We start from the raw sequence: 14,066 nt of genomic DNA on the forward strand, positions 1-14,066 counted from the left end.
TCTTCGCTCGATAATAGTCGTGTCTTACTTCTCGTTATCATTCATGAAAAACAAATTTATCTAAAATGCAGAATAAAATTAACCTACTCCATATATTTTTTACACATAGACATAAAATTTCAACAACGCCTCTCCAACGCTGTAATTATATGCACGATTTGTTGTGGTACAGAAACCGCACACAAACCCCACAAAGTGGAATGTGATACGGACACACCATCAAAGGAACACAAAAACAATGAACAAATGAATATATACACTGAAAACAAAAACTGTAATCATGCGCCGCTTCTTAAAACTAAACGCGGAGCCACCAGAAAAAACTTGGGTATTAATCAATTAAAAAAATTAAGCAAAAAAATTCTGAATGTCCCTACTACTAATAATACTAGCTTATCAGCGATTCACAGGAAAGATCCGAGGCTAAGGGTCGCCATTTTATGCGAGGTGCCGGGGCAAGCAGTGTATTTAACACTAAATTCTAGAATCTACATATGTAAATGATGCTCTAAGCCCCCCCTATTCTAACTCCGACTTTTGCTGTTGCACATGGATTAAAAAATATACGCCAACTGACTGTAATCAACCCTGCAAGTGGAGTAGAAAAGAGTTTGGCGTCTGCAATAATTTAATTTGATAAATAAGTTAAATAAAGGAAGGTTTCATTAACGTAGTGAGAAATGATGGGTTGCTCTACCGATTAACAGAATGAAATTTCTGTCCAAAATAACAATATGATTTATTAAGACTAAACACAAAATAATAAACAAAACACATGAAACATTTATAATACATCAAATTGGCTCAAATTGGATATTCAAACAAATGCTGTGAAGGTGAAGTTGTCCCCAAACTAGATTGTGAGGTTTATGACGAAGTGGTATGTGGAACCAATTCCTTGCCACTAAAATCTTAAGAGAGACACACAGCGAACCCAACATTAATTGCTGCTACTCAAGACAGAACAAAGTTAGAAAAAGGCGCGCTCTGCTGAGCTCTGATTATCACCTAGGAAAATCCCTATCTGCCGGTGCTGCGGACGTACATTACCAAACTGTCTCCTTAACTGCCAGAACACGATCTGGCGTACCGGAGGCGACGGCTGGTTGCTTCGACGTCCTCGACCGAAAGGCGAGAGCCGACTACCCTAGAGCACCCGTACATGCCGAACACCGAACATTCCCGCCCCCACGACATTGGCCGTGGTTAAACGTTCCAATCAGCAACTCGAAAACCGGCGGAAAATTCCACTCCATTGCCGGAGCACTACCATTCCACCAATGGAGATTCTTGGCGCCAATTTCTGCGCTGATTTTGCTACGTCACGGAGCTATGCCCTGAGCAAGCCAATCACAGTTACTATTTTGCAGAAAGCGCGGGAATTTTCCCGCCACAACTGCCTGGGTACACAAGTCATTCCCACACCTCGCTGGTAGCCCGCCAGAAAGTGTTTTCGCTAAGTTTCTGCGAAGTAACGGAACCTCTACCCCAGCCGCTACTTCAGGCCCCTGCTGGCGTGTCTCTTGACAATGTCGGCGTCTGGAAAGCATTCACTCGACTCCCTCACACTCGTCGGCTTAACCCTCTCGAGATCCGCAGAGCCCGCCTGTCACCGGACCACCTGGGTGACGAGAGACGCTGCGTGGGATGTCCGCGTGTGAAAGAAAAGCAACTTTTCACTGCATGCAATTAGAGACGAAAATCGTAAGATAGAAATATTGGATGGGGCTCATGCCACCTCTCAAAATATTGCATAATTCTACAACATACGGACGTCAATGAGATATTACCGTAATTAATAATGGTCCTAGAACACGTCCTTGGGGTATGCTCGAGTTAGTTTTACTTCTGAAGATTTTTCTCACTGACGTCAAACGAACCATTTGTGGCGTAATTGGCGGCTGATCAAGGCCCACGAGAAAAACAGGCAGTGGTGCGTACGTCACAGCACGTGAAACTGCAGGTCTTACAAGTGCCAGCGAACGTCTCCGATGAGAAGTGAGTAACTACACTGACGGAAAAAGAACTCGACGGAGTTGTGCGACTTAAATGAAAGTTGGTAGGCGTGTTTCTACATCTTAAAGACGTTGTCAATTTGCATTTCGCACCATTCCCATATGAGTGGAGAGAATGCATATCGTGTTTGCTTTAAATATACGCTGTAACAGTAGTGAGTATTGGTCACTTTGGAGGTTGGACGTGGCGAGTTGATGTTAGTCAAGAATCCCGTTGACGAGATTCTGTAATACGACTACGAGAAGTTCGTCATTCCTTCTGCGATACTGCATAAAGGCTTAGCAGGAAAGTAGCCACTACACATGACTGCTGGCAGTGGGGGTCCTCAGAATGAACAGTTGCAAGAAGACTGGGCTCCGGACATCCATACGACACTACCTAGAGGGAAGACCATCGTGTTCAGAGTATGGTTCTGGCGCATCGTATTACATCAGCAGCAGCAACATGAGCAGCAGTTGGCACCATAGTTGAAACGTCCCCTTCGAAAAATTATGAATGACTGTGCTAGTAAACTTCTACGTTATTTAATACAAAGACAGATGAGTAAAACTGAACGGTTCTCTCTTTACTTATTCTGATCATAACTGAACTGACACACAATATTTTTTAGCGCAACACAATCTGACTTTCAATAATCCCTACAAAAGAATGGCCCTAACTAACAATAACCTATACCTTTCACGAATCACTTGCCTCACAAAAATCTTCGTTACTCGAACTACTGCAACACAGCGAGCGCCAATACGGCCAGCTAAATAAAAGATTCTAACTACTGAAGGCACTAACAACGGGTAGGCATAGTTAGCAGCCGGCCGGAGTGGTCGAGCGGATCTAGGCGCTAGAGTCTGGAACCGCGCGACCGCTACGCAGGTTTAAGTAGTTCTAAGTTCTAGGGGACTGATGACCTCAGCAGTTAAGTCCCTTAGTGCTCAAAGCCATTTGAACCATAATTAGCAATTGAAAGATTTTGATAGAGAACAAACAATGTATTTACCATAACATTGTTCAAAAATCATCAAATACGTATCTATCAATTCATGACATCTATCTTTACAAATGTCCTTTTTATGGCGGACACACGTCCAGATCGTCCGCTTATAGCAACCTCTCAAAACTCTGGCATCTCTCTCTCCACATCCACCACTGCTGGCGGCTCACCTCCAACTGCCCAACGCTACGTGCTGCTCACATCCAACTGCCCAACAGTGCACAAGCGAATATTTCAACAATGAGTCCAACCAGCCAGAGACTGCACACAGCGCAGTAAGTGATTTTCATACAGAGCGCTACGTGGCGTTACCAACACAAAAACCTAAACAGCCTGCTTACACAGTGACACAACGACCTTTTAGAATTCGGTTGCTTCAGGGACAGCGGAGAGCCATCCCGCCCTGTAGTGTGCATTCCACTGCTCCCACACCACTGACATTTGCGACTTCAGTGGTGTCAAGTGAGAGCTCATTGGAGAGTAGGATGTAGGTCTTTTGCGTTTTGCCGGCCGATGTGGCCGAGCGGTTCTAGTCGCTTCAGTCTGGAACCGCGCGACTGCTACGGTTGCTGGTTCGAATCCTGCCTCGGGCATGGATGTGTGTGATGTCCTTAGGTTAGTTAGGTTTAAGTAGTTCTATGTTCTAGTGGACTGATGACCTCAGATGTTAAGTACCATAGCGCTCAGAGCCATTTGAACCATTTGTTGAGTTTTCTGATGGAAGCTGGTTCTGTCCCGGTGGCAGTGGAGACCGTGTATTGGCTAGAAACCGACTAGTTGATGGCCTGCAACCAACCTGTCAGCATGCTAGAGACACTGGACCTATATGGCCTGGGGTGCGATTTAGTATGACAGTTGGAGCACTCTCGTGGTTATCCCACGCAACCTGACTGCAAATTTGCACCTCAGTCTGGTGTTTCGTTCTGTTGTGCTGTCATTTATGAACAGCATTACAGGGTTTCTTTTCCAGCAGGAAAAAGCTCGCCCACATACAGCTGTTGCAGCCTAGCATGCTCGATAGAGTGTCGACATTCATTGCTGTACATTAATTATTTTTTCCGTTGTTGCGAAATTTTTTTCCTTCCTGTGTACAAACGGTGATGGTCCTAGACACTTACTTGGTATCTTCCTAAAATTACATTTCGATTTTGTTCCGTTAAGAACGACATGTTGAGTTCCAAGTCCAAGGACGTCCTGAAGGCCGGCTGGTGTGGTCGTGCGGCTCTAGGCGCTACAGTCTGGAATCGTGAGACCGCTACGGTCATGCCTCGGGCATGTATGTTTGTGATGTCCTTAGGTTAGTTAGGTTTAAGTAGCTCTAAGTTCTAGGGGACTGATGACCTCAGAAGTTGAGTCTCATAGTGCTCAGAGCCATTTGAACCATCTGATTTGAAGTCCCGAATCCAGTCAGAAATTTGGTCGATACTTGGTAAAGTTGTATTGTTTTCACTACACGACAGTGCCGTCCTGCCATCCTGAAGTCGAGGGACACGTCATAAACCTGGGCCCCGATGTCTGGGGAGAATGTTATGGACGAACGAGTTCCGAAAGACCTCTGTTTCAGAAATCCTTGTTGATATGAAACTTCCTGGCAGATTAAAACTGCGTGCCAGACCGAGACTCGAACTCGGCACCTTTGCCTCCGACTTCGAGTCTCGGTCCAGCACGCAGTTTTAATCTGCCAGGAAGTTTCAAACCAGCGAACACTCCGCTGCAGAGACAAAATCTCATTCTGGATCCTTGAGATGTTTATACAAGAGATTTTCGTTCTTCAAAAACGTCGTTATAGGTTATAATAAAACATGTTCCATAATCCTGCAACATATTGATGTTAGCGTAATGAGGCTGTAATTAGAATGGTCCTCTAACACACCCTAGGGGGACGACCGGAGATATTTTTACGTCCGAAGGTTTCTCTGATTGCGTCAACGACCTACTCGTGTCGTGATTGGCTGTTGATTTACACGCCGACACGTGCGACGCATTCACCTCCGCGTTACCGATTTCAGCCAGAGAGTCGCATCGTTACTAGACTGGTGTCCCCACGTGGCGCCCCAGGCAGGGCTGGCCTTGCGGACGGCCGCGCGCTGCTGCAGACGCAGCGCCCGGGCCGCGAGTCGTGTGCTGTACACTGCCGCGACTGGACTCCGTGCCCGCCCCACGCTCACGAGCCGTCGGCCTTGGCTGCCCGCTTCAAACACGCCGCCCGGCGCCGCCCTTGACCCCGGCTATTAGCGAGGGCGACTCCATCTCCATCTCACGAGACCGGCGACCGGGGCCTAACCCAGCCGGCACGCATTGTTCTCTCTCTCCACGTCCCCTCCACTTAATCCACTTTGTCTCCCGATGTAAACACTCACTCAAAAATGGCTCTGAGCACTATGGGACTTAACTTCTGAGGTCATCAGTCCCCTAGAACTTAGAACTACTTAAACCTAACTAACGTATGGACATCACAAACATACATGCCCGAGGCAAGATTCGAACCTGCGACCGTAGCGGTCGCGCGGTTCCAGACTGTAGCGCCTAGAACCGCTCGGCTACCCCGGCCGGCGTAAACACTCACTCATCGACGACCAAACCGCACTGCAAGTTTACCAAGAGAGAGCTGTAAAAAGAACAATGCGCGAAGCATTCAACCACTACCACCGTCATACCTTAGCGCAAGATCTTGCTGAAAACCCAAGGAAATTCTGGTCTTACGTAAAATCGGTAAGCGGGTCGAAGGCTTCAGTCCAGTCACTCACTGATCAGTCTGGCCTGGCAACGGATGACAGCAAAATGAAAGCTGAAATTTTAAATTTAGCATTTGAGAAATCTTTCACGCAGGAGGATCGTACAAACATAACGCCGTTTGAGTCTCGTACAGATTCCCGTATGGAGGACATAGTGATACACATCCCTGGGGTTGTGTAGCAACTGAATGGGTTGAAAATAAATAAGACACCAGGTCCTGATGGGATTCCAATTCGGTTTTACAGAGAGTACTCTACTGCATTGGCTCCTTACTTAGCTTGCATTTACCGCGAATCTCTTGCCCAACGTAAAGTCCCGAGCGACTGGAAAAAAGCACAGGTGACGCCTGTATATAAGAAGGGTATAAGGACGGATCCTCAAAATTACCGACCAATATACTAAACATCGGTTTGTTGCAGAATTCTCGAACATATTCTCAGTTCGAATACAACGAATTTCCTTGAGACAAAGAAGTTGCTGTCCATGCATCAGCACGGCTTTAGAAAGCATCGCAAAACGCAACTCACCCTTTTTTCACATGATATCTTGCGAACCATGGATGAAGGGTATCAGACGGATGCCATATTCCGTGACTTCCGGAAAGCGTTTGACTCGGTGCCCCACTGCAGACACTAAGGTACGAGCATGTGGGATTGGTTCCCAACTATGTGAGTGGCTCGAAGACTTCTTAAGTAGTAGATCCCAGTACGTTGTCCTCGATGGTGAGTGTTCATCGGAGATGAGGGTATCATCTGGAGTGACCCAGGGAATTGTGGTAGGTCCGCTGTTGTTTTCTATCTACATAAATGATCTTTTGGATAGGGAGGATAACAATGTGCGGGTGTTTGCTGATGATGACTGCACGACACAAAGATTTACATCTCTCCTTGGCCCGTCAACGCCGACATTGGACTGGTGATGACTGGAAGCATTTTGCCTGGTCGGACAAGTCTCGTTTCAAATTGTATCGAGCGGATGGACGTGTAAGGGTATGGAGACAACCTCAGGAATCCATGGAGCCTGCATGTCGACAGGAGACTGTCGAAGCTGGTGGAAGCTCTGTAATGGTGTCGGGCGTGTGCAGTTGGAGTGATATGGGACCCCTGATATGTCTAGATACGACTCTGACAAATGACATGTACGTAAGCACCCTGCCTGTTCACCTGCAGCCATTCATATCCATTGTGCATTTCGGCGGACTTGGGCAATTACTGCAGGACAATACGACACCCTATAAGTCGAGAACTGTGTGCAACATCGAACAAAATATTCAACTGAACGGAGTAGAGACCATCTCATTGTCGAACACCAGTACATATCTCGAATGTCTTTCAAAGTATCACCAACAAATTGTACTCAATTCTTTATGGTTTTTCCGTCTTAAGATTACTGCAGTCAACTAAAGAGTATTTTACACCAGACGCATTGCAAAGCATCTTCTGAAGCCATACTTACCATGTTTATGCATATTGGTTCTTATAGACTAAAAACAGTATGTCTTTATAAAGTTGGTCGGTTAAGTGTTCCTGCCTCTTGTTTAAATATACTACAAACCACTGCTTTTTGCTTCGTTGTTAGCGGAGACAGAGTTCGAATGTAACTTGGTTGTGCCTTCACTCTTAGCAGTTTTTCACCTTTTTTGAAACCGCTTTTTCTTACGCTGCTTTGATATTACCTCCACTTCACCTCACAGTTTAGAACTTCTCAGTAGAAGCAGAACTGCAGTTTCAGCTAAATTGTGAGCATCGCCAACGTGTGACTGAACTTCTATATTTGTCTGTATGTGTGTGGAGGGGGGGGGGGGGGGCCATAGAGAGAGAGTGGGGAGCAAGGAGAGTGGAAAGAGAGCCTCTCCCTTCCATCATCACTCCGTGTTTCAATTAGAAAAAATGCATCTGCACAACGCTCACAACCTACACCAAAAAAGGATGAATATACACTCCCGGAAATTGAAATAAGAACACCGTGAATTCATTGTCCCAGGAAGGGGAAACTTTATTGACACATTCCTGGGGTCAGATACATCACATGATCACACTGACAGAACCACAGGCACATAGACACAGGCAACAGAGCATGCACAATGTCGGCACTAGTACAGTGTATATCCACCTTTCGCAGCAATGCAGGCTGCTATTCTCCCATGGAGACGATCGTAGAGATGCTGGATGTAGTCCTGTGGAACGGCTTGCCATGCCATTTCCACCTGGCGTCTCAGTTGGACCAGCGTTCGTTCTGGACGTGCAGACCGCGTGAGACGACGCTTCATCCAGTCCCAAACATGCTCAATGGGGGACAGATCCGGAGATCTTGCTGGCCAGGGTAGTTGACTTACACCTTCTAGAGCACGTTGGGTGGCACGGGATACATGCGGACGTGCATTGTCCTGTTGGAACAGCAAGTTCCCTTGCCGGTCTAGGAATGGTAGAACGATGGCTTCGATGACGGTTTGGATGTACCGTGCACTATTCAGTGTCCCCTCGACGATCACCAGTGGTGTACGGCCAGTGTAGGAGATCGCTCCCCACACCATGATGCCGGGTGTTGGCCCTGTGTGCCTCGGTCGTATGCAGTCCTGATTGTGGCGCTCACCTGCACGGCGCCAAACACGCATACGACCATCATTGGCACCAAGGCAGAAGCGACTCTCATCGCTGAAGACGACACGTCTCCATTCGTCCCTCCATTCACGCTTGTCGCGACACCACTGGAGGCGGGCTGCACGATGTTGGGGCGTGAGCGGAAGACGGCCTAACGGTGTGCGGGACCGTAGCCCAGCTTCATGGAGACGGTTGCGAATGGTCCTCGCCGATACCCCAGGAGCAACAGTGTCCCTAATTTGCTGGGAAGTGGCGGTGCGGTCGCCTACGGCACTGCGTAGGATCCTACGGTCTTGGCGTGCATCCGTGCGTCGCTGCGGTCCGGTCCCAGGTCGACGGGCACGTGCACCTTCCGCCGACCACTGGCGACAACATCGATGTACTGTGGAGACCTCACGCCCCACGTGTTGAGCAATTCGGCGGTACGTCCACCAGGCCTCCCGCATGCCCACTATACGCCCTCGCTCAAAGTCCGTCAACTGCACATACGGTTCACGTCCACGCTGTCGCGGCATGCTACCAGTGTTAAAGACTGCGATGGAGCTCCGTATGCCACGGCAAACTGGCTGACACTGACGGCGGCGGTGCACAAATGCTGCGCAGCTAGCGCCATTCGACGGCCAACACCGCGGTTCCTGGTGTGTCCGCTGTGCCGTGCGTGTGATCATTGCTTGTACAGCCCTCTCGCAGTGTCCGGAGCAAGTATGGTGGGTCTGACACACCGGTGTCAATGTGTTCTTTTTTCCATTTCCAGGAGTGTAGATACTGTGCTTAGTACGGAACACATGAAACTGCACCTTCATAAACAAATAACATTTTTAGTCAATAAAATCAAATCTTACACAAATATTATACATTCGTGTATCCAGAATGATAAAAGAAGATGCTGTTTAAATAAATGTGAAACGCGCCTGGTGGAATATACTCTTTAGTTAATTACAGTAAGCTTAAGACGGAAAAACCAATAATAATTTCTTATAACAGCTGCTGCGGAAGATCTTTATGAAAACTATACAATGAATTTTACATTTGATACAATCGTGACAAGACGAATTACAAGATTTAAGATGAGAAAAGGCTGACTTGTTTGAAGTACAGTAGAGAAGAAGGCGAGCGTAAAGAAAGTGCGGTGTACGTGGCCCCCTGTTGTATCTCGCAGATGCAGCAACGCTGTGCTGTGGTGCGGTCCGGTTGCAGCGGCGTGGCGCGAGGCTTCCCAGAACGACGAAAGGTCAGGGTCTGCTGCGGCGGGCGACGCGCGGCGCTGGCCGGGCCTAACCTAACCAACCACTGTCTGGCTGGCTGAGCGCTGCTCTGCCCCGGCCTGCCCACGCGTCCACAACTCTGCGAGCGAGTCGCAGCGCTGCGAGTAGAGAACTGGAGCAAAACGCGGGAAGACGGGCAAAAGATCCGCGTTTGTTGTAGCGGCTGGCAGTACACCCTCAATACAGACAAATGTAACGCGCTGCACGTAAGTCATGGCATAGCGATATGAACTTACATATGGTAGGCCGGCCAGGGTGGTCGAGCGGTTCTAGGCGCTACAGTCTGGAACTGCGCGACCGCTACGTCGCAGGTTCGAATCCTACCTCGGGCATGGATGTGTGTGATGTCCTTAGGTTAGTTAGGTTTAAGTAGAATGAGATTTTCACTCTGCAGAGGAGTGTGCGCTGATATGAAACTTCCTGACAGATTAAAACTGTGTGCCGGACCCTGCCTTTCTCGGGCAAGTGCTCTACCATCTGAGCTACCCAAGTACGACTAACGCCCCGTCCTCACAGCCTTTCTTCTGCCAGTACCTCGTCTCCTACTTTCCAAACTTCACAGACGCTCTCCTGCGAAGGTTGCAAAACTAGCACTCCTGAAAGAAAGGATATTGCGGATACATGGCTTAGCCACAGCCTGGCGGATGTTTCCTGCAAGGTTCGCAGGAGAGCTTCTGTAAATGTTGGAAGGTAGGGGACGAGGTACTGGCGGAAGTAAAGCTGTGAGAACGGGGCGTGAGTCCTGCATGGGTAGCTCAGTTGGTAGAGCACTTGCCCGCGAAAGGCAAAGGTCCCGAGTTCGAGTCTCGGTCCGGCACACAGTTTTAATCTGCCAGGAAGATACATATCAGCGCACACTCCGCTGCAGAGTGAAAATCTCATTCTGGAAACGTCCCCCAGGCTGTGGCTGAGCCATGTCTCCGCAATATCCTTTCTTTCAGGAGTGTTAGTCCTGCAAGGTTTGCAGGAGACGTTCTGTAAAGGTTGGAAGGTAGGAGACGAGGTACTGACGGAAGTAAATCTGTGAGGACGGGGCGTGAGTCGTGCTTGGGTAGCTCAGTTGGTAGAGCACTTGCCCGCGAAAGGCAAAGATCCCGAGTTCGAGTCTCGGTCCTGCACACAGTTTTAATCTGCCAGGAAGTTTGAGGTTTAAGTAGTTCTAAGTTCTAGGGGACTGATGACCTTAGAAGTTAAGTCCCATAGTGCTCAGAGCCAGTTGAACCATATGGCGGTAGTATCGCGTACACCAGGTATAAAAGGGCAGGGCATTGGGGGAGTACTCAGTGATTCATGTGAAAAGGCTTCCGGCAGGATAATATCTCCAAGACGGCAATTAACAGACTTTGAACGCAGAGAGGTAGTAGGAACTACACGCATGGGGCATTCCATTCCAAATCGCTGGGGAATTCAATATTCCGAAATATACAGTGTCAATAGTGTGCCAAGAACACTACACTTCAGGCCTTACCATTCACCACGGACAACACAGTGGCCTCCACGACAGAGAGCAGTGGCGTTTGCAAAGTTCTCAGTGCCAACAGACAAGCAACACTGCGTGAAATAACCGCAGAAATCAATGTCGGACACACGACGAACGTATCCTTTAGGGTAGAGGTGCGAAATTTGGCGTTTATCGTCTATGGTAGCGGACAGCGTTCGCGAGTGCCTTTGCTAACAGCACGACACCGCGTGGCGCGCCTCTCCTGGACTCGTGACCATATCGGTTGGACCTCAGATTACTGGAATACCGTGCCTTGGTCAGATGAATCGCGATTGCAGTTGATAAAAGCTGATGGCAGGGTTCGAGTGCGGCGCAGACCCCACAAAGTCAAGGACCCAAGTTGTCAACATGGCACTGTGTAAGACGGTGGTGACTTCATAATGGTGTGGGCTGCTCTTATGTGGGATGGACTTGGTCCTCTGGTCTAACTGGTCACTGACTGGAAACGGTTACGTTCGGCTACTGGGAGACCATTTGCGACCTCTTATGGATCCTATGTTCGAATGATAATGCGCCATGTCACCGGGCAATAATTGACCGTGATTGGTTTTAAGAACATTCTGGACAGTTTGAGCAAATGATATGGCCATCTATATTGCCCAACATGAATTCCATCGAATATTTGTGGAACATAACCGAGAGGTCAGTTTGTGCACAAAATCCTGCACTAGTAACATTTTCACAATTATGGACGGGTATGGAAGCTTCACGGCTCAATATTTCTGCAGGGTCTTCCAGTGACTTCTTCTACGTGCCGCGTCGGGTTGCTGCACAGCGACTGGCTAAAGGAGATCAGACACGATGTTAGAAGGTACTTCATGACTTTTGTCACCTCAGTTATTGACGCAAGGATGCGTAACTGTGTGACTATACAATTGCCGAACAAGTATCCCCGTCACATTCATTAAACGTGTGGACATGTGCACAAGGCGCCATTTCATGTGGTTGACAACATAACACTAATCATAGGGAAGAATAAGATTCATTGCAAGGACACTTAGAAAGCATAGTCCACTAACGAAGAATGTAACAAAACTCTCGTTCGACCAATACTTGAATACTGCTTGTCAGCCTAGGTACCTTGCCACCCAGGACTTGTAACCTCCCCCCTCACTTATCGACCTTAATGACAGTGAAAAATTAAACCGCGTGTACCTAATGGAAATTTGGGAAAAGCAATCGTCACCGAAGTTAATCTATCGGTAAAGAGGGAGGAAAGGGTTACATCTAAATGAAAGGAAAAATGCAAATGAAACTGGTGGAAATTAATTTTGAAAAGGGGTAAAGTTAATAAAGAAAGTAAATGTGCGGCCGTTACGTTAACAATTAATTAGCGGTAATTAGATATTTGAGATTTGGGGGAAATCACGGTCGCCAGTCCTAAGGACAATTACTATAGTAACTGAAAAAGAAAGGTTATTACACATATAATTAGCACTAGGAGCGTGGCAACTGAAGGTTGACACGTGTAGTGTGAAAACTGAAAGTTTGTCAGAAGTAATAAATTTCGCTACACTCTGACTTAATTTAGCAAAAGAATTAATAAAACCGGAAAATCGAAAGTTAATTTAGTGACTGAAGTTAATAGTCAGCTTTCTTTCTGAAGCACATCGAAATCCAGTAAAATACGGTTAGTCTTGGACTACCTCAACAATCATTTCAAAAGCAACTTGACTCTACGCAATTTAGAAACAAGAGATTTTACTTTGAACTTGAATTAAATGATTCTGAACTATTAACAATAGTAAAATTTAGTACGTACCAAGCTGAGCTGCAGTCACAGGTAAGCTAAAATATGCTAACAAAACTCGCACTGTAAATTTGTGCTCGTGTAACCTAAATATTGTAGCCAGCTACTGAACTTTGAAATTAAAGCAGTGAAATCTAATTATATTATTTTAATGCTGGCGTTTGAATTTCAACGACACTCGGCTTCATTTCGGAAAAGGAAGGGACCCTGCTTGGCAATGCAATTGGGACAATGAGCAACAAAGGTTCATGCTAAGTTGCTGTAATTTTGCGAGGCAAATGGAACAATTTGAAAAGCTGAGGTCTGCCATACAGTTCTGAAACTTTACGTGCTTTTAGTCTTCCTTGTTGGTTGATTGAAGGTTTGAAGCCGTCGATCGAGGAGGTGGCGACAGTCACTCATTGTCGGCCGTCGCTGTTGCAGAAGCTGGATGTTGGCGCGCCTTCTTCTCGACACGGTCACCAGGCGAAACGGGCTCTTGATGTGCGCCAGCTAATGCTTCCCGTCCGCGACACCATGTCAGAAACTATCATCGCGAGTCGAGCGCAATTACATGCTGCCAAACCCCGAAAGCGCGGCAACTCGCGGGAGCGTCACACAACACCTGCTCCACTCGCTACTCCCGCCAGACTCCGACTGTTCTGCCCGCGCTCCACGCGGCAGAGTTAACACTACCAAAGATCCTACACACTTTGATTCGTCACACGACCCATCGACGTAATCGTTCGATAGCAGTTTTCCCTAGGCAAGACCCAGCGTAAAAATACAAATAATATTTACGAAACAAACCAATTATACATCGACATGAGTGCATAAATATATATATACAAACAGTAAAACAATTACAATATATAAAGAGACAGAAATGTCATATCTTGAGGTAACAAAACAAGGAAAAAAAATAATAGTACAATAGATGGAAATAGGAGTATATGCATTTCCGGCGTTACACGTGCCCCACATTGTCTGAGGATGTTCGTGTAACGTAAACAGACTCAGAAAATGTCCCAAAAAAGAAACAGCGGAAATGCATATGCTCAAAACATCAACAAAATTTAGCATTCGTCTAATTAAGCATAAATAAATTTTTTTAGACCATAATAATTGAGTGGAGACACTCCTAATCTTATTCCACTCTGTCATCTTGCACAAAATAAAACAGGTTGACAACATATTAAAATTCATAGAAAACATAGAAAATGGTTTAGCT

Source organism: Schistocerca serialis, chromosome 4, assembly GCF_023864345.2.
Source record: "Schistocerca serialis cubense isolate TAMUIC-IGC-003099 chromosome 4, iqSchSeri2.2, whole genome shotgun sequence".
Lineage (NCBI taxonomy): Eukaryota > Metazoa > Arthropoda > Insecta > Orthoptera > Acrididae > Schistocerca > Schistocerca serialis.